The sequence below is a fragment of the Aythya marila genome, assembly GCF_965140915.1.
Source record: "Aythya marila genome assembly, chromosome: 11".
NCBI lineage: Eukaryota > Metazoa > Chordata > Aves > Anseriformes > Anatidae > Aythya > Aythya marila.
Window position 1 is genome coordinate 18,755,391 of NC_139052.1, and position 25,845 is coordinate 18,781,235.

Here is a 25,845-nt window from a genome sequence, read left to right on the forward strand (position 1 = left end):
CTGAATATGCCAGCCGAAAGTACTGCAGTGCCATGCAGGAAGGATGAAAAAGCTGCAGATCCCCTGTCAATTAAAATGTCAGTGGAAAGCCCAATGCACCCGAGATTCCTGCAGCAGCTCCAGAAGGCTGGAACGAGGAGACGGGGAAAAAAATCTAACCCTCAAGGTCAGTGCTGCACACCAGCCTGGACAATGGGCATTTTAAAAGGTCACGGGTTGATTCTGGATCGAAACACAAATGCCATCGACCTGCCAGAGGAGTGGACACCGAGGCGTTGTTTAACAGAGGAGCCAGTCTGTGTTGCTGCCAACAGAATCTGCCATAGGTAATACAGTACCTACAAAAGGGCTGTAAAAATTATCGGGGCTAAAATCCCAAAGACAAACATAACAAAGACCCAAGTGTGACGACAGTTGAACTGAGCACGAAGAGGAGAAGCACAGGCACAGAAAGGCCCCCTCTCAGGCAGGGAATCGATGCTCCTCCCAGCTGTTCGGGCCCCGCAGAGGCCCTGTTTTATTAGGCCCTCGATCACATTTTTCCCATTATTGTGGACAGACATTGAACCCCCGGGATAAGCTGACACCTGGGTTTAATCGCCGCTGCCCCAAGGACCCAGCTGTGCACATCCCTCGACCTGAACCTCAGCGGTCACTGCGGGCAGCGCAGGAGCAACCTGCGTGTGCTTGGGTTTTAATCTCAGCAAATGTCATTCATTTTGGGGGGGATTTCAGCTGGGCTGAGAAAGCCAGCACATTTTTCCACGTCTCTTCGCCCTCCCCATCTCCACTCCTGCCCCCGTTCACCTTCTTGCCCGCTCTCCCCCGAGTGACTCCTGCTGCCTGGAAGCAATTCGGGCCAGAGGCTGCCTCTTATTAATATCATACCACGACGTGGCTGAGAGAGAAGCTCCTGGCTATGGGCTCTTGGCACGGCACAAACGAGCCGCCCAGGATTTAAGAAAAGTGCAGGATTTAAGAGTGCCATAGGCAGAGGCTGGCTGTGTGCTCCTGCGTGCAGCAGAGAGGTGCTCAGGCTTTCCCGAGCAGCCTCTTCTGCCACTCACCGGCACCCTGTTCATCACTGGTGTCCCTGTGCTGCTTCCTCTGCTACTAACACATTATTTTTCGTCCACTTTGACCCTTGCTGCTTGGGCTAAGGGCTCTCGGAGACCTCAGATCACATGCACTTAGGCAGGAAGCACAATTTATTACAACGGAGAGCTCACATAGCAAGAGAAAGCCACAAAAGCTGCAGTACCCCCATGTATATTTGTCCTGACTCCACTGATCTACCCTCTGCAACACAACATATACATATATATAAATATATTTCTATATATATAGCACTACGAATAAAATGTGCATGGTAACAGGCAGGAGATCTCATCGACATTTTAACTACAACCACAGGCACAAGCTTTCCAGGGCATTGTAGCATTAGATAAATATTCTTAAAACTCATAATTAGGCAACTGTTATTTAAAGGGAAACGGACAATGGGGTTTAATTTCAGATCTTGTTTTCAATTTATACAAAACCAAAATCAAGACCATGCAGCCTGAGTGCATTTATTCCAGAACTGCCATCTAGGGCATTCCGAATTAGCTGCGAGAGGAAACCATGAAAGCAGAAAGGCTTTTAGATTACACAACAAAGTTTTAATGGGATACTGATGGGTAGGAAAATGTTATGAAACTTCCCAGTGGAAATACAGATAGGAACCCCTAGCAAAAGAAAATTAGCAGGAGTATTTCCAAGATGTGGCTTGCCATGCAGGAATAGCCCCTTGGCCAGGCAGGTTCACTTCTCAGTGCTCAGTAGCACTTCTCTCCTCTTCCAAAAGCTGGAATTCTGAGCTGAGAATAAAACAAATCTCTGCGAGACTTTCCCAGTGCTCCAACCCAGAGCGAACGGGACTGGAGATGTCTGCTCCACGCTGGCCACCTTGCTCCAGCCCAGGAGGTGACACCTGCAGGGAGCCAAGCGCTCTGACCCACGCTGAGTGCAGCTCATGGGAAGCAGGGCAGCGACCAGACATTTACACAACCCTACGACTAGAGATGGGTGGGCAGCAGGAGATGGAAGAGACAGGGATCCCTACAAGCTGCTGTCCCTGCCCCGGAGCAGCTCGGAGCTCCCCGTGGGCTGTGACAGCAGGGCACGTGTCTTAGGGCGTTACGTGCCAGCTTTCACATGGCTCTGACCCGGCTCCTGCTCGCTGAACTCTTGCAAACTCATCTTTCAGGGAAACAGGTTTCTCTGTGATTCCCTAAAAAAAAAAAAAAAGAGCCTTTCACGGATATTAATTTTGCAGTGATTATATTCTAAGCATGCTTTATTCTAGTGCGGAGCGCCGAGAGCGTAAGGATACAAAGAAGAGCTACTCTTTATTGATCACTATTTACTCTAGACCTGTTGAAGCCTTAAAAACCCTAATGTTCCCCAAACCATTAGAGACTGAAGGTTTAAACTGTGGTACAGCTGTTGTGGGCACTCCTGGCGCCCGGCCAGAAGACCAACTGAAAGAGAGAGTGTTATGTTCTTCGTTTTAAATGAAGAAGTCTTTTGCAGGCCAAAAAAAGTGTACCGGAGAAAATGGACTTAAAAAATAAGACCGGTTTATGCAGAACCTGGCCTGCAGCCACGGATCGGCCCCCGAGGGCTTTCTCTCACAGCTCCAGATTGTGCTGCCACAGCCCGGAAAACACAGCCCCACAAGTCTCATGAAAAGCACTCGCGGACAAGACATGTCGTACGGCAGCCTTGGAAATGCCCGAGATGTGCTTTAAATACAAAGCCAAACTAATTAAAGCCCGAAAAACCTGGCTCGTGTCACCTAGCTGGGAGGAGATGCCCGTGGGCGGCTGGCAAGGGGCTGTTCCCCCATGGGGGCACTGCTCATCATCAGGCTTTGCCGCTTCGGGGCAATTAGCCACAGCAGGTTGCCAGCCCCCTGCTTCCTCAGCCAGCAGGGACCTCTCCGAACACAGCTCTGCATCCACGAGGTTCTTATCCCGCCAGCCTTTCTGCTTTAAATCCCGAGGTGCAGTCCCACAGCCAGCCACTGCGTGACTGGAGATGCTCCTGGGCAGTTATGGTGGGAGGAAACATGGGGAAGGAAGGGGTCAATGTTTGTTTCCAGCCAACTTGGCCACTCCTTCGGCCCCGTAACCCCCTCAAATGCCAAAATTTAGGAAGGGATGCAAGAGATGCCACTAGGCTGGGACACGGGGCTTTCTTCCCAGCTGATCCCTCAGCCAAGTCACTTCTCACACCAGTGCCATCACGCACCACTGCTTCTCGTTTGCTCCATCTCCTAAACTGAGAATCTCTGCCAAACATCCCGAGCAGCCAGCACCCCAAACTGCCACAGCTGGCTGCCAGAGGAGCAGAGGCAGCCCCAGATGTGCTCCACCGTGACCCGAGGGCATGCTCTGAGCAAGAAATGCACTCGGTCAGCACAATTTCTTCTTACGTGGCACCGGGTGAAAGGCGCCTGCTTCACCCCGGAGCCTCGCAGAGCCTCGCTCGCCTCTGCAAAGCATTTGGGAAAGGAAGCCAAGTGTCTGAGGCAAGATTCAAGTGCAGCAAACTCAAGGTCATTGAATTCCCAAGGCATCTGTGAGTTAGGAGAGTCGCTGCCGAGTTTAATCTTTTGTTAACAATACCAAGTAGCTGTTTAATTACACAACCGCCCTTAAATGCTATCTCATTGAAGCAAGAAAAAAGCTTAAAAATATCTATTCATTGAGAGCTTCTCAAACCAAGTGAGCCTAACTCGGCAAGAAAAAGGAGAAAAGCTGCAAATGTGAATGTGCCTTCAAAGCTGGCATCGTGCACTTCACCTCTGGCCTCAAGCTCAACAGTCTCGTTACCCAAGACCTGCAGATGGCCAAGTGGAGGAGAACCTCCCTCTTTCTGGCCTGCGTTAAACAGAGAGCTTCATCCTCAGCTAAACAAGGATAAAGGAGCCCGGACCTCTCAGCTGGGAAGCAAGCTGTCCTCCTGTGGATAGGGGGGACAAGATGAACCGGAGCTGACCTGACAGAGAGAAGAAAGACAAGTGCCACCACGGGCAACTCTCAAGAGAAGACCTTGCTCATTTTGTGAAACGTCCTTCCCCGTGGGTGTATCTGACCCACAGATATGGGCTTTGTTTTTAAAGAATAAACCAGAATCTAACCTGGAAGCCTTCTGTACCCCAGAAGAAACCAAGAAAAAATGAACGTGCCATTCTGGGATATGGAGACACAACTGCAGGCCTTAGGAGATCTGCCTGCAACAGCGGGCTCTGCTTCCAAAAGGTTCTGATTTAACAGAAACAAACCCCAAGAAAACACCACTAAGTATTAACAAATGTTCTATCCCCCGGCTATTAAGGAAGCAAAACATGATAGGTGCTAATGACTAATTATCGTGGCTATTGCTTGAGAAAGTGTGCTCAGAATCTGTTTTGAGCTGAATTCCCAAATGTCGGGTCCTGGTGAAAAGCACATGGCTTTAACCCACGGGGCAAATGATTCAGCTCTGCTTCTCCAGTACAGGGGGGCTGCCTCTGACCCAGACCCGAAGGGAAGCAGGAGCACAGTGACTCGCTGCTGATGTGTTCATTTAAAGGCCAGATGCGGGGATGACGCCAAATTACTTCCCCACCAACAAAAAACTGCGTCTCGGGACTTCTTTTCCTTGTTGTCAACTCCTCGCTTTTCGACTCGGCAGTGCAGGCAGAGCACAAGAGAAACTTGGTTTTCATTAGGACTTTCAACAGGCCCGGGAAAGAAATAGGCGCAGCCTTGGGAGCCTGTATCTGCTCTTTCTCATGCGGAGTGTTAGGATTTCGGAGGAGCTGCACATGACCCTTGCGGGGCCGTTTCTTGGAGATGATGAGCAGAAAGCTTCTGACACCCTGGCAAATGTTTCCTTGGATGCTGTAAAAGGATGCGGTCTCCGCCGAGCAGAGACTGCAGAAGAGAAGACCTCTTCTGGACCGCTGTTTGATTTTCCACCATGTGTTTTCAAGAGGCAGTAATGTAATCATTTAGAAATACTTCTGTTCGTGGAATTCAAAGATTCCCGTTTGGGAGCTGCTTTCCACATCCAGGGATTTTGTAAGAGTTACGAGCCACGCTGGACGACGAGCTGCTTTGGTCCCGAGGCACTTTGTGAGGCCACCCTGAGCTTCTGTGTGCCAGGGGGGGACAGAAACCCTCTGCCTGGAGAACCTCAGCTGCAGCCTGCGTAGCCCGGCACCATCGCAGCAGCAGGAATAATGCTGGGGCGATGCTGGAGAGCACATCTGAAATGGTCTCAGGGTCTACTAACATCACATTCTGTGAGAACCACTGCAGGATCAAGCCCTGCCTGCTCTGCCCACATCGCCCGCAATATTTTCTGTGTTAATGTGTGCTTTTTTGGGTGCCCCCAGCCCTGGGCAGGTACACGGTGCCCAGGGGTCGTGGTGGTAATTGTCATGGTTACAGGTCTGGGCTGTCACAGCAGATTACAGGGAGTTTAATTAGGAAAAGCTTTGGCCTCACCATAGTTGCTGCTGCAGCTCTTCCCTGGGTGTAGAAAGCAGGTGGGGGGGTATTAAAAAAAAAAAAAGATCAATTTTCAAGACTTTTGGTGCTTCCAGCCTCGGCAGCACTGTGTGAGATGAGGAGGGGTACGGCTGCCTTTTCCTACAGCAACAGCCCACACCTGCTGCTTCTGATCCCTTGTAAAGATTTGTGGCAGGAATATACCTTTTAGAGGGGGGCAAAAGGGGAATGCTGAATAAAACCACCGGGACAGAGCCAACTGCACCGCCTGCATGTCAGAGCTGCAGCCTTGCACCGCGCCCTGCCAGGAGCCGTCCTGACGTGCTGGAGCATCTTTCACAACTGCATTTGGAAATCCTTTCCTGACAACCGATGGCAACACCACTCCTCTGCCAGCAGCCTTGGCTAACAAAAAATGACAGAAAACTGGGAATTTATTACATTTCTGATGTCTCTGCTAGCAAGCCCTCCCCACAGCTGCCTCAAGTCCTCATGGGGGCTGCGATGCCGCTTGCTGTAGGGTCGTAATTCAGGGGATGCTTTCCAAACCTTACCCCCTTCCACACCAGCATCTATCAGGGCTGATTGCAAGGCACCAGGGCTAGTGAATAATTCCACACCAGCCCCCTGGCGAGGCCCACGACCCCCTGCTGGAGGGCTCCGAGCGGGAGCAGCCGGCACCACAGAGCCTCCCGGGCTTCTTGACAGGGCTGTGGCCAGCAGGATGCCCCTGCAGGCAGCCAGCAGCCGAGTGGGAGCTTGCTCCTCCATCCTTCCTCAATTAAACGTGATTTTAAAAGAACATGGCCCTTTTCTTCCCCTTAGTGGATGGGAAGAACGAGCTGCGTGGCTCCTTACACAGCCCCGGCACCCCAAAGGGTTTTAGCACCCGTGGCCCACACTGGTGATTTCAGCCAGCCTCTTGCCACGGCCCGCGAGCTCGGGTGGGCTCTTCGTGTTCAGTTTTGCTTTTCTGACAGTTCCACCATCTCTGGAGCTGGCTTGAAGGGCGTCCAAAAGGGCATGGGCTGGATCCCCAGCTTGTTTCACAGTGGGGGCGGCACGGGGTGACGATTTCCAGGGGTGGCCGAAGCCGCGCGGCATTGTTCTGAGGCGTGCATGTGAAACGCGTGCAGGCTTTGCTGCCAGGAGAATTGTTTAATAATTGCTCAGAGCAGGGGAGGGAAATGAAGCCACAAACTCTTGTTTTATGTGGAGAAGCCCACATGTTTCAGTCAGCCCGTGAGGATCTCACAGCTGAGGCCTGGCCCGGGCCTAACGCCGCTTCAGAGGGCGCGCTGGTAAAGAGCAGAGCGCGGCAACGCCGCCGCCGGAGACAGAATTTCCACAGTCGGATGCCATGATTGCGAAAGTGTTTTGTTGTCTTTTTTTTTTTTTTTTTTTTGTGCTCGTATCATTACCACACAGGACTTTAAGCCTGCCCGCTGCTGTGCGCTGAGCCGAGAAGCAAACTTTGCGCTTTGTCTTGTCAATGCAAACGGGCGTGCCCTGGCTAAATTAACGCAGCACTGCCAAAGCTGAGGTAAAATGCCACAACGAGGGCTCTACCTCCAAGCCTTCTGCTATCTAAGACACACACAACGCCTGTAAGTGCACTCCCTGATAGTTTGGTTATAAAAAATATGGCTCCTTGGTCATCCAGGGGATCAGCAGAGGAAGCCTGCCCACTCGGAGGGCTGCTGATCTCTCAAGAATTTGACTTCTGTGCCCTGTACGTCAAAAGCCCCATAAATTATGCAGTAAGGGCTCGAACTACAAAGGTCACCTACATTTATTACTTGCTGATGTTTGCACAAGGAACAGTGTATTTCAAATAAACCATGCTTCAGGAGAAAGTATCTATCACTACCAGAGCCTCCAGCCTCCTTTTGCTGGGACTCGTGGGGTCCCCACCCCGAAAAGGGGCGAAAAGCGGCGAAAGGGGTGAAAAGCAGGGCTGCACGTGCACAGGTTTGGGACCAGCCCATTCCTCTGCTGTTCCTATACGCTCTGAACTATACGGAAGGCCCCATCTTTCTGCGCAGCCACAGCTTTTATTGTCCTGCCGTCGGTGGAAGAAGTTTCTCGTTATGAAAACGAGCTGTCAGGCAGACTGGCATTTCCCCCTTGCGGTATCCAAGTCCGCCCGTTAGTTCAAATATGGTTAAAGATTTTGCGGAGCGCTGCTGGCTGGCTGTATATGGGCTGAGGTTTTCTGCGAGCTGGCTGTCTGGCACGGCTTGGAGAAGTGACAAGCAGCGCAGGGCCGGAGCCGAGTGCCTCTGGCATTACACACAGTCTGGCCATGCTGCGGGCTCACCTCCGAGCTGCCGGGCTTCACCTTCGCCTGTAACCTGCCCCGGAGGGACAGGAGATGCTGCTGCCCCTGCTGCTTTTGTCCCGCCCTCGATTAAAGCAGATGTGGATAGCGACAGAAACGTGGTTATGCTGAAGGCTACTGCATTAGGCAGCGCTGGAAATGGAAAAACAAAGAAACAAACAAAACAAAAAAAAAATCCTGCCGCAAATGTTCCCAAGCTTTGGGAAGGATTTCCCAGTCCTACAGCACACCGAGCTCTCCTTCGACCACCAGCCAGGCACATAGGCAGGGTTTTTTTGGTCCCTTCTTGGGTTTTTCTTTGCTCCTCTGCTTCTGAGCTGCAGGATGGCTCGTTCTGCTGGCCGGGACCAAGCTGCTGCAGCTGCAGGTTTGGGGAGAGAGGACCCAGCTCCAAAATTTGTGCCTGGTCCCTGTGGACACCACTGCTCGGTCCCTTGTCCCTCCAGCAGCCAGCCTGCAGCCCACACGTCCCCATCAGCACCCAGATGGCATTTGCCTCCTCTTGCCTCCACCTTGGGGGCTGCAGCCCTCTTGGAAGTGGAAAGCAGTTTGCTTTGAGGAATTTAACATCCTCACCTGTGACTTCCCCTTACCCCATCGCCACTTGTCCATCCTGTAGGAGAAAGGGCGATGGGAGGAGCAGGGAGACAAGGGGATTGGAGCGGGTCTGACCACGGGGCCAAGTCCAACCCCTTTGGGGAAAGGCAAGGAGGGGGGAAAAGCCATCGCTGAGAAAGCAGAAGCAGCTTTTGCCAAGTGATGGAGAAGGCTGGTGGGGTGAGCGGCTTCGTTCGCCAGACAGCGATGCCTTGTCTTCTTCTGACCCATTTTTAGTTGTTGATCGAGGACGTTTCAGGGATTTGACTCATGAATAGCAAATGACTTGTGCTGGGGCTGCCAAAAAGACTTCTCCTTGCTGCAGGAAGGCAGGGAGGCTTTGAAGTAGCTCCCGAACCAAGACAATTTACGGCCTGACAGCTTAAAGCAGCATTGAGAGGGGCACATGTTTCCTCGGGGCGTTATAAATCGCCGCGGTTCAGAGGCAGCCGGGCCATCGGGCAGGGTGCATGGCTGGGGACTGTGTTCTGCTGCTGTCCCACGAAGGCATGTCCGCGAGGGAGCCAGAGCCCTTCAATGGGGCTTTCAGCGGGACACACAGGACTACTTTCTGCTGCCGTCGCCTCGGTGCCCTTCTGAGATACCCTTCTATCATCTGACTGGCAGGTCGCTCCCAGCTCGGTGCGGTTTCGAGCTGGAGCTAAGAAGGGCTCTGAGGTGACGCCGGCGAGCAAACAGGCGTGTGCTGCTCATCCCCTGCCCGCAGCAAGGTGGGCACCGACAGCGTGGCTGTGTCCTAAAATCGCAGCTCCGCTCCATGCAGCTCGCCCGGCAGGGCTCGGAGGCACTCCGAGAGTCACGATGGGATGAATGATCTCAAGGACACCTGGCAAGGATGTGTTCATTAGCAAAATCCTGATGTGGGATGCCAAATCCAGCGTTATCAGTATTTTCCCTTGAAGCCTACAGTAGGAGCTACTGCTTGTGGGGTTTTTAATCGAAGTGCCAGCGGGGCAGTGTGTGGATGCTGGGCCGTGCTTCCCATCACACCGTGCCTCTGCCTGGCCTCGATGCGAGCGCCAGAGTCAAATAAAATCCACCCACCCCGAACAGATGTTAGAAACCTGTCTCCCCGTCTTCAGCTGGCCTCTGAGGGCTGGCCTCCTTTCAAATGCCCAAGGGAACGGGTTTCTTTTATATTTTTAATGTAACGGGAATATATCCAAAGGATTTTTTTCTGTTTTTTTTTTCTTCTGAGAAGGTGAATCTACACCTGGTCTAGAATAGACACCAGTGAGCGATGTCCCTCTGTCTCAGAGGGAAATTCGACCTCTTAACTTGTGGAATAGCTGCCTCCTACCTTCCCGTGTCTTAATCCAGAAGTACTACAGGAACACTGTGAATAAATCGAGCCAAATCTGTTTAGTGCAATATTTTTCCCCAGCAAATGGTCAAAGGACAGAATCTTTCCTTTCCTTGGGTATTGCGTTTGTTTCTACAGCACTTTAAGCCAGAAGAATATGGAGATGATCTCCGGGGCATTTTGCTCTCCATGGAAACAGTTCGCTGTTATGATATTTCACATAGATGGAAAAAAAAAAAAAAAAAAGAGGAGCAAAGGATGGGCAAAGATGCAGGGAGAGAGTGGAAGGGAAAGGGCACGGTGACGGACCAGGAGAGGCAGGTTTGCAGCACCGCTGTGTCATCTTCTGGTCCTTCTTATGCAAGACCCTCCTTTTGGGTACTTGATGTACCGAAAAGAAGCACAACAGCAGTCCGTGTTGCGTAAAGAAGCAAGATGGAAAGCATTATGCTAACCTTCAAATGTAGCTCGGGGGCCTGGTGCATCACGGACTGGTTAGCATTAGCCTTATCCAGAAAAGCACTGAAAAATGCATCGCAGGATATTGAAGAAATCTACGTCCGGATATTAAAACTAGTAATCAGTAAACTGCTGGGAGTGGCTACCACAAGATGGTCCGACCACAAGCTTAATGAAGCCTAGGAAATAAAGCACCAGGACTAATTTGAAGCACGTCACCAGAAATCGCATACAAACCCCACTAAATCCGCTAAATCGGGAAGGATTCTTCCCTGCTGGACGTGGGATGGTGAGGAGACAAGAGGCAGGCGTGACTTACAGGAGCTGTTGTGCTGTTCACTGCTTTCTGCCTGTTCTTCTGGTCTGGGATTTGCCACCTGTAGGATTCCTACGAGGGATTTACAGCTGGAACTGGGGCGGCATGGCCCCAGCCAGAAGGAGCAGTGCCTTTGGTGCCCGTTGCCTCCCCGTTACACAAAGCAGTGTCCTCTGGCAGCAAAGATGAGCAGCCAGGTTTTGTCTAAGGGCTAAAACACACTGGGAAAGTAGAACAACCCCACATGGTCAGAAAGCACGCATCAAAAAAATAATAACCCCACCCTACCCGAAGCACCCTCCTGACGCTCATCCTGCAGGCGGCTCCCACGTGGTGCTGAGACTGGGAAGGGTCTGGAAAGGACATCGGGTACTGAGCCCGTCTGCTCCGCTCCCCTTGTGCTTGGTGGTAGAAATTTGGGGCCTGAGAGCTGCAGGATGACGGGCAGAGCCCTGTGGGAACTCACCAAGCTGCAGGTCTGTAAGAGCAGCACCAATTTGTGTCACTGTTGAACAAAGTCAAACCCAAAAGCACTCCGCTGGCGAACGAGCCTGCTCTTCTCTACCCTTCCTCCCTTGGATGCTACCAAAGCCCTCGCCCTGCCGTGATGTTTGGGTTCTCAAAGAGTGAATTTCTTCATCATAGCCACGAGGAAAAAAATGATAATAAACCGTAAGCCTCAGCAGCAAACAAAAGAATCTAATCTTTATCCTCTTGCCCGCTAAATAACTACGCTTACGTGCTGCTAAAATGAAAGCCTAGGTTGTGTTTTGGTTTTTAAAAAAGCAAGGAAGAGCTCAAACCGTCCACAGAAAGAACTGCGAATCCAAGCCGTACACAGCCCAGGCCCAAGGATGTAATCAGGACCTAACGAACGGAGCTTAATGCTCAGAGGAAACCCACAGCTCTGGAAGGCATTGAAAGGAAAATTTCCATTTTCCTAGGAACTATATCAGGTTCTTGGCCAGACATTTTTGCTTGCACTGAACTAAAAATACAGTCCCAATTTCAGGAGACAAAAATTTCAGAAGCATGACGAAATGTGCAAGGTAATTGCAAGGCACCGCTGGGCTGTTTTATGACATTATCTGCCATCTTTAGAGAGCAGATTAGCTCACAGCGCAAACATTCTGGTTTCCCTGATGTTTAAGCCCTGGCACCAACGCAAGCAGCAGAAAGATTTGGGGGAAGCGGTGCTCGGAGCTCCTGCAGCAAGGTTTCCCCGGCAGCGTGTCCCTGCCAGGAGCTGGGGGAGAGCCACGGCCCCGCTGCAGGGCAGCCCCGAGGCGTGCAGCCACCAAATTCTTACAAAGAGGTTAAAAAGCTACAAACAGCCCCTGCTGATAAAGGCAGAGGGGCTCCCCCCACCCCCTGCAGCAGGCACAAATCCCAGTTTCTCAAAGCTGAGGATCCTTTTTCCTCCCACAGGCACACAGAGCCCTTCCCTGCCCAGGTAGTCCCAAAAATGACCCGGGTATCGGACGCAAAGCAGGGAGATAGGCATCTCTGTTCATTAAAACAATTATTAAACAACAATATTTCCCAATTTCATAAGGGAAACAATAATCCCCTGTGCAGCCAGGCTCAGCACCGGTTAAAGGACAGCTTCCCTCACTGAGCACGGGGCAAACTCCTCGGGGCATGGCTCGGGATGGGGGGCAATAAGCAAACGTATCTGGAGAAAGGCAAACGGAGGCCAAGCACCCAGGGCTTTAGTTCTGAGCACACAGCAGCTGTACGTTGCTGCCATCCCGTACAGGAATCCGCAGTTTATTGCCTTATAAAACCGATTTTAACCCTGGAGGCTGTCTTCAAGCAGCGCTTTAACTTGAGGCTCTAAAAGGCGGTGTTACAAAACTGAAGACTCGCTTTAGAGGCGATTGAATGAATTGTGTTTTGGAAGTTATTTTCCCCCAAATGCACAGACTGCTGTAAAAGCTAACCAGAGAGACGACGTCCAGAATACGAGGTGTCAATGGTCAAACGTATCCTCCCGAGGTGGTGGCCAAGTGATATTTATTTAAAGTGTTATGCACGATGAATTAAACATTCATTTTGTATCACCCAGTAAAATATCTGAACCTCGTTTTGGCAGCTGTGCAAGTTCTGCCCTGACTGCGCTCACGACTTACTGTACTTCCTTTGATTTTCACACAGTCTCTTCTCGTTTTCAGAGAGAAACCCCAAAACTGGGAACGCCAAAAACGCAAATGTTTGGGTGTCAACCCACGGCGCGCAAAAGGAGGAGGAGAGCAGATTGCCCCTCAAGACATCATCTTCATTAAGGTCGCAGATGGAGTCACAGCGTGGTAATTAAAGCATTCAAAGCCTTGGCAGCCTCATCCTGGGCGAGCAAAGAACTGGGCACACGGACTGCCCGCTCCCGGAGCGGTGGCTTAAGCAGGACCCGTGTTAAATACAAGGCCCCTTGTGTCCTCGGGGACCTGCCCGCCGGCTCCTGCCCCATCCCAGGAGAGAAGGAGCCTCCAAATTTTGGCCAGGCACCCCCGCAGGTCCCCCTGCCCAAGGTGGCTGACGCTGGAGATGGCAGCCTGCAAGCAACCCTCGTCAGCCCGCTGCTAATATTTACCCAGTCTGAAAAGTGTTCTGGCACGGTTTTAAGGGGACTGCCAGGTTTATTCCATTTCAAGTGCTCCCTGGTCCATAAAGCAGAGCGAGGCTGCTGCGTGTCACTGTTTCACTGCAGCACCGTTAGGAACGTGCTGGTTTTCTACCTCTGAGCAGAATCAGCCTTTGCTGCCCGAGGGAGGGTGGCTGCAGATGACAACCTGTTACAAGGCACTGTCCTTTCCTCTGGGTCGTGCTGGTGTCAGGAACAATTCCTGTCCCAGGGCAGATGGCAGAATAAATCCTTCCTGCAGGGTGCTCTTCTGCACGCCTCTCTTTGGGGTACACTTAAGAACCTCTCCCCTGACCAACCAGCTCTGGAGGAGCTCAGAAATGAGCCTCCCTCTTGTCTCTCCTGAGCAAAATGAGACCAGGCTGAAACCCTTCAGTTAATAGAGAGATACCTGGGTGAGACACGACAGCCTGCAAGACATGCAGCATGAAACGAGCCAAATCGAGGAGGGGCCACGGCTCAGCGCTCCGCGAGCTGCTGCTGAAGCACAAGCCCTGCCTGCTTTTCCCATTCCTCGTGGAAAAAAAAAAAAAAGCAGTTTTGGAGCCTGCGGGGCTGCAGCACGGTGCCCTGCTGCGGGGAGCGCAGCGGCCGTGCCAGCCACGAGCATCCCAGCTCTGAAGGAGCAGTGGCACAGCAGCAGCCAGCCCTGGGCACGGCCGTGTGCTGCACCTCGTGGAAAAAACATCGTCAGAGGCTCTGCGAAGCCAGCGAGCTTAAAACGCTGCCAGGAACCGGTGGCGAGCGGCTGCAGCCTCCCCATCAACGTGGACGGGCGAAGCTGCGGGGACACGATATTCCTCCAGGCACCCGCGTGTCCGGCTGCATATTTTATGCCGCCGAGGTAATGACATGAGTTTGGAGCAATGCGAACCCCAGCCACGAAGGAGCTCCAAGTCAAGCTGTGGGCACAAGGAGGGATTTGGGATTAAGCAGTGTTTTTGCTTTCCGCAGCCGTTTACCCTGGGTGGAGCGCAGCAGCTGGTGCAGATGGCCCCGAGAGGCACGGTGCTGTGCTGCACGGCTCCACCACTGCTGGAAGCCAAAGAAATCCTGCTTTGGTCCTGGAGGAGCAGCAGATGGGGCAGGCTGACCCGGGTTTAGCTCCCCACCACCTCCCAGTAATGCTAGAGGCACCGTGCTCCCACTCCCAAAGCAAGAGGATGAAAAAAAATCAGCCTGTGTGATGGAAAAAAAAAGGCATCCTGTGTGATTTCTGTCCTCTTGTCCTCTTTCTGTCCTCTCGAGCCTCGAGAAGCGGGGAGCAGCAGGTTGGGGTCAGGGGGAAGGGAAGGGCTGAGGGAAGGAGGCAGATCCCTGGCTGTGGCCGAGGATACACTCCTCGTACAAAAAGGAGATGAGCAGCTTTACTTCAAGTGCCGACGTCAGTGTGATGTATTTATAAGGGTTCAGACAAGTCCCACAAGCACAGAACCGCCCTGAGGAGCTCTTTGGTCCTGGAATTTATGGCTCTTTGTTCACTGGAGGCAGGGAGCGGCGCTGGACTGCAAGGACCTGCAAGCGAGGTGCGGGCTTAAAAACACACTGCGGCCAATTTTCTCTTCAATCCAGTGTACTGAACACAAGCTATAAAAAAACCCTGCAGCCTTTTGTTCTGGGATGTATTTATATTACTGGCAAAACCATTATACTTGAGGTTTTCTTATTTTATCTCTGCATTCAGCTTCTTTTTTTTTTTTTTTTGGTAATCAAAATGGCAATAGTTTATTATGTGCTTTGAGGTTTCTTGCACACACAAAGAATAAAAAAAAAAAAAAGAAGGCTGTGCTACTATTCCTGTCTCTAATTCATCCCTTTTGCTTGCTGTGCTGTGGGCAAGACATCAAATCATAACCAGCAATTTCGTCTGCCTCCTGGTTACCAAAAATGACGGCTGCACCCACCGGTGATTCATGGAGCGAGGGTGACGGCACCAGCAGCTGAAGCTTTTCTTCATTAGAAGACGAAAGGAAGATGGGGATAAAGGTCTCCCTGATAAACGAGGGGAATCACACGTGAGATTTCAAAGGGGTTTTGGGCTGATTAAGAGCGTTTTCCAGCCAGCGCTGGAGCATTACACCCCCCTGAGATACGCTCTCCGAAACGCACCGCGCTGCATCGAAGCAGGTGTGTGCGGGGTGGCACCTCCACCCGAAACCCACCTGCCAGAAGTGCTTATTCCTAAAGAAAGACGTGTAAAAGGACAGAAACCTCTTTCATCAGTATATTTAAGGAAAACCCCAGCTCCTGGCTGCCCGGCTCCTTTCCCCGACCTGCCTGGAGGACGAGCTCCCAGCACGCAGCGGCTCGGCGTCCCCAAAAACGCACCTCCCGGCCGGGCTGTGCGGAAGGCCAGGCTCGTTTGCAGCCGCAGAACAATAGAGGAATTAACGGAGATGACTGCAATTCACAGAGCCTTGTGTCTTCATCAGTGGAAAGGTCAAACAAATTAAGGCTCTGAATTCTGGGCAGAGCGCTCAGGCTGGCTCTCTAACACGCGCAACACGAGGGAATAATTAGAAAGCATCCATCAGCTCCGCTTCCGTTCGAAAGCCAGTTTGTGCTAACGCGGTGATGAGCTGTCCTCTGCCTAGCTAGATCTGCTGGCAGATTAGGGACAATTATTTCTCCTCAAGCATTTGGGCTCCCCGAACTGGGATCCCCTTCCTGCAGCTCGCCGACCACACACGCCACCCCTGCCGAAAGCCACCGCAGCTCCCGGGGACGTCGAGGAGGGGGAAAGGGAAAGAGCCTTGAGCTCAAAACGGCTTGGGGAGCTTTAAAAAGTCTCAGGAATTCCAGGCTGAGCACAGCAGAGCTGCAAGGCCCTGCCCAGAGGCTCAGCACCACGAGGAAGCATCCTGCTGAGCCGTCAGATGTTCGCAGGGGGGTACAGCACAAGTGCAGGACACCGCAGCTCCACACCTCCATCCCCCACACTCCAACCTCCTTTTTCCAGCTCTCAGCAGACACCGGGACCTGCAGCATTATCCCATCCCTGCCAGCTCCTCCAGCCCTACCTGGAGCAGGGAGCAGCAACAGCTCCAGGTCTGTTGGGATCCGGGAATCCCACTGGTGCTGATTTCCACCCAGCACCCTCCCCACGCTACAAAAACCTCTCCTACACCCCCTCTATCACAAACTGACTCCCTGACGCAGGAAACCTGACAACTGATGGATGTTTTTTCTGTCGTAGCGTATCGACAGCTGGCCCTAAGGCTTCCTAACCCCGCAGAGGGCTTTGGCAGAGCCGTATCCACCAGCAACGCGGCTTTGGGGTTAACGGGTGCTACACAACAAGGGTGCCCTTGGAAGTTGTGAAATGCGCCTCCTCTCACATGTTACAAAGACACCTCCCACCATCCAGCCAGCCTCAGCGCTGCCCTTGCCCCATATTCCCAGTTTGCATTTGTGTCCCTTTTCCCCCATTTATTTTTTTTAAATTCCACTTTAAATGTTTCTAAGCTCTGGGTGAGCTGAAGCTCCGTTACCTAGAAATGGCACCGAAAGAAAAAGAAAAAAAAAACATACAGACTTTTCTGCTCTATCCCTCTGCCTTTGGAAATAAAAATGTTCTGCCTGCCAAAGAAAAGAAAGAGTTACACCCATGTAAAGCTTTCACTTAGGAAGAATTAATACGGCCAACTGGTTTTGGGGGGACTGCCAGCTAACTATGGTACGAAAGGGAAAAAAAGGTAAGAAGAGGCCCAAGCCCTGTCCTCTCCCATCGAGACTTGCTCCGGTTTCTGGCTTCTGCCGGGTTCCTGTTCAGAGGGAAATCCTCCAGCACCTCTGTCTAGACTGCTGAAGTGTCCCTTCAACACAGTAAGAAGCTGCATGGCCAATTCCTAGAGTGACTTATTCCATAAACTACTTGGTAGGACGCGAGCTCGACCCCAGAGCCTCCCCCAGTGGCAGCTCTGCCCCAAGGACAGCGATCCTGCTGCCCCCACAGCACAACGCCCAGCCGGGGTGCCTGGAGTTTGTTCCTTTATTATCCCCCTACAGCTTTATTACAGGATCGGCAAATGCCTCGCCTTTAACCTCTCCGATAACCACTGGCAATAATTAATCCACCTCTGATGGGATTTTTACAGCCCCACCAGCTGCTCGGCCCTCCCCCCGAGCAGCGCGGGGAGATGCACGGAGCCGGCGCCTCCCCAAATCCTCAAACGCACCAGCTCCAAGCCAGGCCCAGCTGGTAAGCTTATTTTAGGCCTGAAAGCACCCCTCCAACATTAACCGAGACAGGGGATGTGTACTGCGAAGAAACAGGACTCTCTGCAGTGGACACGATCCTCTTGGGCAACACGAGCTGGAGGAAACCCATTAAAATGCAGCCCTTGCAATTAGCAGCACGCTGACTGCACTTTTTCCACTGAACAATGCTAACAAATTCAGCTCCCGAGGACGTTTCCGTTCCTCCCTCCCTGATTTGGAAGTCTAAATTCTGACCGATTATTCCTGTGAGGAGCCGGCCCCCGTGCACAGCTCCTCACGAGCTCGGACATCCCAAAACCGTTCCCAGCTCCCAGCTGCTCCAGCTCCTTATCAAACGAAGCCGGTGGAGACGATCAGTCTGGGCTCTGGTGGCTCAAGCATCCCACGCTGTTGCTCAATTTTGTCCTGCTTTTTTTTTTTCTAGTTTCTTTCAAAAAAAAAAAGAAGGGCGAGCAGCTGTTCCAAGCAGACAGCTCCCGGATTTCCCTCGATGTGCGTCAGTGCTCTGATGCGTGCGCCTTCCCAATCTGGCGGCCATCCTTCAGACAGAAGGAAGTAAGACAGTGGTCATAGCTAAGCTACCGAAAATCTTGGACATAATCTGCCGAGCGAGCCAGACAGACGGCTCTCCGAGCTCCTGCTTTCTAAAAATGAGCCTCCAGAAGCCACGAGGACAAGAAGCCAACCGGTCTAAAACACAGCCGGAGCTGGAGGGCACTGCCAGCGTTGCTCTGCTGGGTCATTTCGGGTGCGGGAAGGTCTTACAAGCAGTCGCAGAGCCTTAAATTGGGAAATCCCAAGGGTAGCAGGATCTGTTCTGGGCCTGCTTGTTCCCACAGGGCACGGCAAGATCCTGCTGGAGGCGATGAAAAGGGGTCAGATCCTGCGAGGGAAGAGCTGACCCCGTGGGATGAAAGGAGAGGAGCGGCTGTGGGTTTGGCCCGGCCCAGGGGGGAAGGCAGGCGTCTCCCCCTGATTTGGGGTCTGAGGGGTACACAGGGCCTAATTAAACACCACTCACGAGGCAGGAATTTTTGCCAGGGCTGCAGTGGAGTATCTATGCTGCACATGGAAACCAGATCTGTTTCCTTTCCCCGCCACCTCCTGCCTAAAAATTCAACACAGATAACAACACCCTAACGCTGTCCTGTTGCAGGCAAGCCCAGGGACCATACCTGGCTTTAATCCTTCATGCACCAGGTCCTGCCTGACATTCCTGCAGATCAGGATCCAAAAAAATCCTTTTACCCCCTTAGGAGGGCTCGCCACAATTCAGATTTTGATTAAACATAACATTAAACCCCCCACAACCCTGGTCAGGCTGAAGAGGTGCAAGTGGCCGAGGAGGACGATCTGGAGGCGATCTGGCCAGGCAGTGACAACCCAGATGTTCCCCGTCCCGTGCCTCCCTCCCACCTCCCGGCGGCATTAGTCACTCGGAAGAAATGGGAACAAAGCCACGCTCAGGCTCGCCACACCAGGTTTTTGTTTGCCTCGAGACCACAGGGGTGGACAGCTGCTGCACGCCTCACCCCGATGTCTGCGCGAGCTCAGCGCAGGGCTCCAGAAACCGGGATGCTGAAGGAGCTCTGGGGGTCTGTCACCCACCCTACAAGCCTGATGTGGGGCTCCTGGCACAGCTCCGAGCCTCCTGAGCTGCACTTCTGGGATGCTGCTCCTTGCTGTGCTGCCACGAGCTTGGTTCCACCTTCCCAGCTGCCCTTCAAAGGGCTGGAGGCGGCTGGTGGATGAGCCCACGGCATCTCCCTCACCTGAGGACACAAGTGCAGCACTCTCAGCTTCTCCTTGGAGGGTATCTTTGACTCTTGGAGGGTATCTGTGACTCTGGGCACCTCGGTGGCCTCCTGCTAGGCCCTCTCCAGCTCGTCCATGACCCTGCTGAGCTCAGAAGATAATATTTTAGGTGCACCTCACCAGCACCAAGCAGAAGGGGATATAAACTTCACTTCTGCTGGCCTGGCTCCTCGGGTAGATTAAGGAAACCAAACCCCCAGACTAAACCCTCTGCTGATATCCTACGGCATGCAAGGAAGCGTTCCCCATTTAAGAAGAGATAACTAGGCAGATACAAGCACACAGGCTGGGTAACACAGCCCTTCCCTGCCTGCCAGGGGTGGTTTTCAGTGCAGTGCCAGGAATCCATTAAAGATGCAAAATTAACGTGACAACACGAACACGTAGGCCTTGCCCAGAGCTCTATTGTTTCCTGCTTCAGACAAACTGCGAAGGTATTAAAATGTATTTAAAGCCTCAGGATTATGAACAGTTCAATTCGGAGCGTTTTTACCTTTACACTATATACAAATCAGCCCTTATGCAATCAGAGAAAACCAGGACGCTTTAATCCATAGCGCTTTTCTCCCCTGTAGACAGGCATTTAATCAACAGAAGACAAAACACGGCATCCCCGAAAACCACCAAAACGATCAGATTTTGCAAGCGAAGCCCTGGTCCTCCTCGGAGGTTCAATTCCTTTAGGGAAAAGAAAGAAAAACGGAGCTGGAGGCCTTTCGAGAACAGCTGCTCACCTTAAGGGGAATGCAAAGAGCTGCTTCTCCATATCGATGCTCACTGTGCTGGGAAAGGAGGGGTGAAGCCCCAAAATTAAAATCGGAGCACTCTGCTCCAGAAATCGTGGTTTTATCTGCTCAGTGCCCGACCTCAGGCTCGGACACTGAGGGTTTGATGACCGTGACGAGCACCAGCACCGCCCCGTCGAGGTGAGCCCCGCGGGACTCCTTGCCCACCCAGCCATACCCCACATCCCCCATTTTCACCTCACTGACTTCAGCTGATGTCCTACAAAGGGTTGTCGAGGTGAATGTGCTCCCCAACAGCAGGGGAGCTCAGAGCTGGAAAGATTAAAGATTAAAGAAGGAATGGAGGTGGGGAAAGCATCTCTTCCCCCAGCAGGCTAAACAGAGTTTTTTGGGGGAGGCTCAAGCCCCAGAAGGCAAAATCCCAGTGTCAGCCTTACAATGCTGACCCCAGTGCTGCTCGGGACACGTGGAGCTGGATGCGTGCCCCCAGGGGATGTGCAGTGACTCCAAACTCACCCCCGTGCCCCCTGGATGTCACCTCTGAGGACTCCCGCGCACCAACCCGCCACGTCTCGCTGCGAGTGCTTTGTTCTCGTTTATGGCCTCCCGGACTGACAGCTGTTTAAAAGTTCTTTTTTTCTTCTTTTTCTGTTTTTTAAAGGAAGATGCTGACGCTGCAAGTGACCACCCAGGCTTTCAAAGCACCGCAGAAGGCCAGAAAGGAAAGTCACCCATCAAGCCGTTTGTTATCCCGATGTGCCTGTACCCGAAAGGCAGTTCCCACAACCAGCCCCACGTACTGCAGGCTGTAATTTTGCCCGAATGGTAGCACCAGCTCCTTGGGTACTGCTCTAGCAACATGCGAAAGCTTTTGAGGCAATATTTAAAATTAATGAAGGCAGGATCTGGGTCACTCTCCGCGCGCGGACGATGTCCATTTGCAGACTGTCAGCTTTACCAGCCTCACGCGATGCTTTTTGGGGCAGAACATGCAGAAGTCACAGCCTGGCGAGGAAAAGTTGTGCCCGTAACGGTGCTGGGAGGTGACAGACCTGGAACTTGCAGTGCCACAGCCTCCATCTCCGATCACCAGCCCCCAGAACAAGCGCGATTTCTCTTGGCACGAACTGGGGGGACTGCAGCCGAAGGTTTCAATCCCTTCTGAAAATCTCAGCCGCGCTAAGTCAACGACAGGGAACATATGGCTGGCAGCCACCTTATTTGTTTTAGTTTATTACGCGTGGCACAATACGCACAGCAACAAGTGCGTGTCGAGATGCAGCCCGTCCAATGTGTTGAAAACATTGACTGGGCCATTAGCACCGCAAGGGTTCCCTGCCCTCGCCTGACACCGATAGAGGTTCATCACACGCAGCCCCCAGTTGAAGGCGTTGCCCAACTTGGAGCCAACAGCCCCAGGTCTCAGATGTTTTAAGGGCACGTCACTTGGCCTCGTTCTCCTCGATGAGGACAATTGCTCCTAGCCTGAGCGATTTCAATTGGCGTTGGGTTCACACATCCAACCCGCGGCACACCATGGGTTGCAAAAGGCTTGCACAAAGGATTGCGTCCTCCCGTGGTTAGCACATGGCCAACTCCCACCCCAAAGGCAGTTGAGAAGCCTCGTTAAGTGTAACGGCACGGGGCTGGGAGGGACTTTTGGCAATCCTGCTCGGGGAGAGCCACCTGAGCAGCTCAGGACCATGCCTCCAGGGATGGAGGCTGCCCGGCCTCTCCAGACAGCCATCTGACCACCCTCGCCATAAAGATGTTTTCTCTACTGATTAAATCTTGAAGGTCTTTCCCAACCTAGCTGTTTCTACGCACAATTTCATGCCCATCCCTTTGGCCCATGGCCTCTTGTCCAGTCTCTGGGTACCGCCGCCTTTCTTGGCACCCATCACAGGACTCACTGCAGTACATCCACGCCTCGTGCCAGGGAGCCTGGCACAGGACCGAGTCCCAGTGCAGGTGCAAAAACCCCGAAAGGACAAAGCTCAGAGCAGATAAGGATAAGAACGTTGGTGTTAACGTCGTAATCGGCGTAATTAAACAGACCTTGAACCACAAGGAGCGCAATGAGGAAACGCTGTAAATCAGCAGGCAGTGGTAGTGCTAGCACAGCAAGTCTTGCTTTCGGATTTAAAGCCAACAGCAAGGTAACAAGGAGTGGACCAGTCAAACCGAAGCTGGAGACCTCATATAAAAAAAAAAACAACACCCACAAGCAGCTTTAAAATTGTCCTAGATTAGATTTGTGTTCTCTCTGCACAAAAAGATGGCTCTCTGCTCCCAGGCAAACTGTAAAACTGGGCGAAGCAGCAGCCCTTCTGTTACACCGGTCAGTAAATCACGTTTTTTTGCCCAAGATATCTCAACTTGAGGGCACAGAAGATTTCAGGCACGAGCTGCTACGACCGAGCTGCTGGGCTCCTTCAGCTGGAGCGCAGAGCACCACGCTGGCCCCGATAGGAAATCCAGGAGCAGCTTTCCCAGGGGTGACATTGAGCTGCACATGCCTATTATTTGATTTCCAGCTGCATGTGTAACATAATTAAAAGGGGAAGAGGAAATCAAGTTAATTTTACCGAAATGTAATTGGGAAGGGAAGCCAGACAAGCTACCACACGCTCCTTTTCCTTTCAATAAAAGTTCCCTCTGTCAAAGCCTTAACCTCTTGTAAACGCATGCCAATAAATCCTCGTAAAGCTCAAACACAGAAATTATTCCTCTGTGTCCACAACACAAAATCGATCATTTTTCCTTCATAGTGCTGGAAGGATTTGGGCTGAAAACTGGCAAGAACCGAATTTTCAAGCTGGGTCACTGCTTCCCCCACCCCCTGATCCTGGGAGGGTCTCGGTAGCAACCTTCAGTTTCATTCAAAGGAGATTAGGGAGAAGTTCAGGAGCAGCACAGAGAAAAAAAACAGAAGTATTACCTTTAATAATTACCAAGAAAGACTTTCACGGCGTTACCATAGGAATTAATCCTTATATTAATATTTAAAGCATGAACAAAGCAAGGACTCTGGAAGAAACCACGAGGGGAGAAGTGCTAACAGTTTGCTACTGCAACGCACTAAAGGTAATTTAAAAATCATTAAAAAAAAAAAAAGACAGCAACTGCCAATTAAAAACAAACAATGAAAAAAAAAAGAAGGGCTTTTGTATCTTTGAGACCCCTGAGGAAACTGTGTTGTCTGGAGGACCAAGCAAGCTCCAACCCAGGAGCACCCCAGGCACCTTTCCAAGGTAACAGCAAAGCCCCCTCAAGGTTTCTGCACGCCTCCAGCACCACCTTCACTACAGATTTTAGGAAACAGAAGCCATCGATACAGAGCACTCTCAAGGAAGCTACAGAAATGATGGGGACGCCACCAAATTCGCTTCCAAATTCGGCAGGGTTCCTCTGAGTAAAGGCAAAGTTTGGCCCCGCACCAAGTCGCGGCAAGCAGGGAGGCGTCGGGCCGAGTTTCAAACCGGATTTGACAGAGATGAGAGACGTCGGCCTTCCGCTCTGGACCACTGCCTCACAGCACGCCTGCTGAACAGCAAACCTCAAAAACCTCACCGTGCCACAGGAGCCAGAGCCCGCAGGGATGCTGTGCCCTCGGCAGCGATGCCCAAAGCGCCGGGGGCGCGCGCGGCAATGTCTGTGCCGGCCCTGCAGAGCTGGGCACACGTGGCTCTGCCCACGTCTCTTGTAGCTCTCTTTAAACCAAGATGCAGGGAAAAGCAACTGCTTTTCGTGTGATTAAATCCTACCCAAGCGCTGTGATACGGCAACAGGTGACTGAAAATGAGAGTCACTTTCAGCCCCGGCCATCAGGAAGATGGGGGCTTGGTGCTGGAACAAGTCTCCCCCTAAAGCCCATTATTTCCAGAGAGCCTGCAGATTTCACCACTCCATGCAAGAGCTGTGATCTTCAGCCTTTGTTTCCCTGCCAATTCTCCTTTTTTTTTTTTTTTTTTCTTTTAAAGAGATCTGTGCTCCAAATGCCGCCTTTCTCAGCTTCCCACACTTACTCCCTGCCTCACCGGTCGGTCCCAGCTCTTCCAGGCTGAAACATTTGGGAATACCTCCCCTGTGGGGGACGAGCACAGCACTCCTGGTGCCTTCACAGGCAGCTCAGAGGTGGAGAACACATCACAAAACACTGCAAAGAAGTTTGGGGGAGCGTGCATGGAAAGGACGGGAAGACTAATAGCTAATAAGAGAGCTCTCCGGCTCCAATTTCCCAAAGTTGGTGCTCTGAGTACTGCTATGACAGCAAAAATAACAAGTCTCTTTTTTTTTTGCCCTTCCCCTGTTAGCAACAGCTATAAATGTCATCAACAGTACCAGCAGGAAACCTCCACAGAGGGTAGGATGTGAAGAAATGAGACGCTGGTCTGTTTTAGAAACCATTACATTTGCCATTTCCACTGAACTCCTACAGTCGTTTCTTTCTGAGAAGTTCAGGGGCTCGAAAAATGGCAAAGCTATCCAAGCAGAAAGAGAAACCTGCCTCTGCAGAGGAGGAGCAACGGTCCTACCCATCCCTCCAGGTCAAGAGGCTCAGAAGCTGCGGGCTGAGCCCTCTGTCCTCTCCCAAAACCACACCATGACTTCAGAGGAAAGAGCTCGCAGCCAGAAGGCTCTCCAATTCCCGTGAAAAATCTCCCTGCTCTGCCTACGTGTCTAAGAGAATGAGCTCCTCTGGGGAGAATCTGTTAGCTTCTATCTTCAGACAGGTATTTGCCCCACTCAGTCCAATCTACTGAATTTATATTTTTCCCAGAGGCACTGGACAGAGTTTGCAAAGGTTTTTGTACTTAACCTGTAAGCCCGTGTGGAACTGGAAGGCACAGGGGCAGCAGCTATGTCCCTGTGATATTTTTACGCGTGCTCCTACAGGATCTGGGGACTGAACAAATCCGCTGTGTACCAGAGATGTACGGCTAAAACCAATTCTTCAAGTCCCCTTGAAGGTCTTTCCCACCCAGATGATTCTCTGAAAGCAACAGCACCTGAAAAGCCTGCGCAAGCAGCAGGACAGAAATCAGCTGCCCCAACTTTCTGACCTGCCAAGCACAAACCCTTTGGTACTGCCCCTTGCTTACCAGTTAGAAAAAAAAGAGCTCAGATCTGGCAACGGGCTGCAAAAGTTTCGGCGTGATTTTAAAAAGCAGCAAGGCCACTTAAAAGGAGACCACCGTGTGCTTGAAAGGCAGACCTCTGCGAACACTGGAGAGCCAGAGCCAGCTAATCCATGCCTTCGTTCAGCAGTTTAAAAAAAGAAAAAAGAAAAAAAAATCAGCTGAGCTGCCTCATCCTCTGCAGATTCTGGTACAGCATCAGGCTGACAAATATTGCTCGTTGGAATAAAAAAGAAGAGAAGCAAGAGCAAGAAGCAGCACCTTGCTTAATTCTCTGCAGTGCATTCGTGGAAGGGAACGGACCCAGAGCTGCAGCAGCCTGCCTGCCTTCTCCCTTCCCTGCACATGCTGAATACGACCAAACACATTTTGCTGTAAAGGGCAGAATTTGTCAGGAGAATGTTAATGGCTTCACAGTCGTCAAAAAAAGCACTCGAGACCCACCTGCAGAAGTACTTGAGAAACAGTGGTCAAGAATACGAATTGCCAGCTAATATTAGGAAAACCAATAGCCAAGCACTGGAGCATTTCACCTGATTTGTGTGCGCCTGACACCTCGGCACAGCACTGCTCCCTGCCAGTGACACGGGGACGGATCGATGCTGGAGGCTGCACTCACCTCCCCTGCAGCATGCCCGTGGGACTTCGGGAGATGTTTTATTGCTGTATCTGCTCTGGAGGGATTATGAAGCCTGCTGGCA

The 25,845-nt window shown here is 51.9% G+C and overlaps 1 protein-coding gene across 1 annotated transcript in view; it reads right to left on the bottom strand.

Moving 5' to 3' along the window:
• The window catches only part of CHSY1 (chondroitin sulfate synthase 1), a 57,119-nt gene that overhangs the window by 3,110 nt on the left and 28,164 nt on the right, over positions 1 to 25,845 (bottom strand). The window lies entirely within an intron of this gene.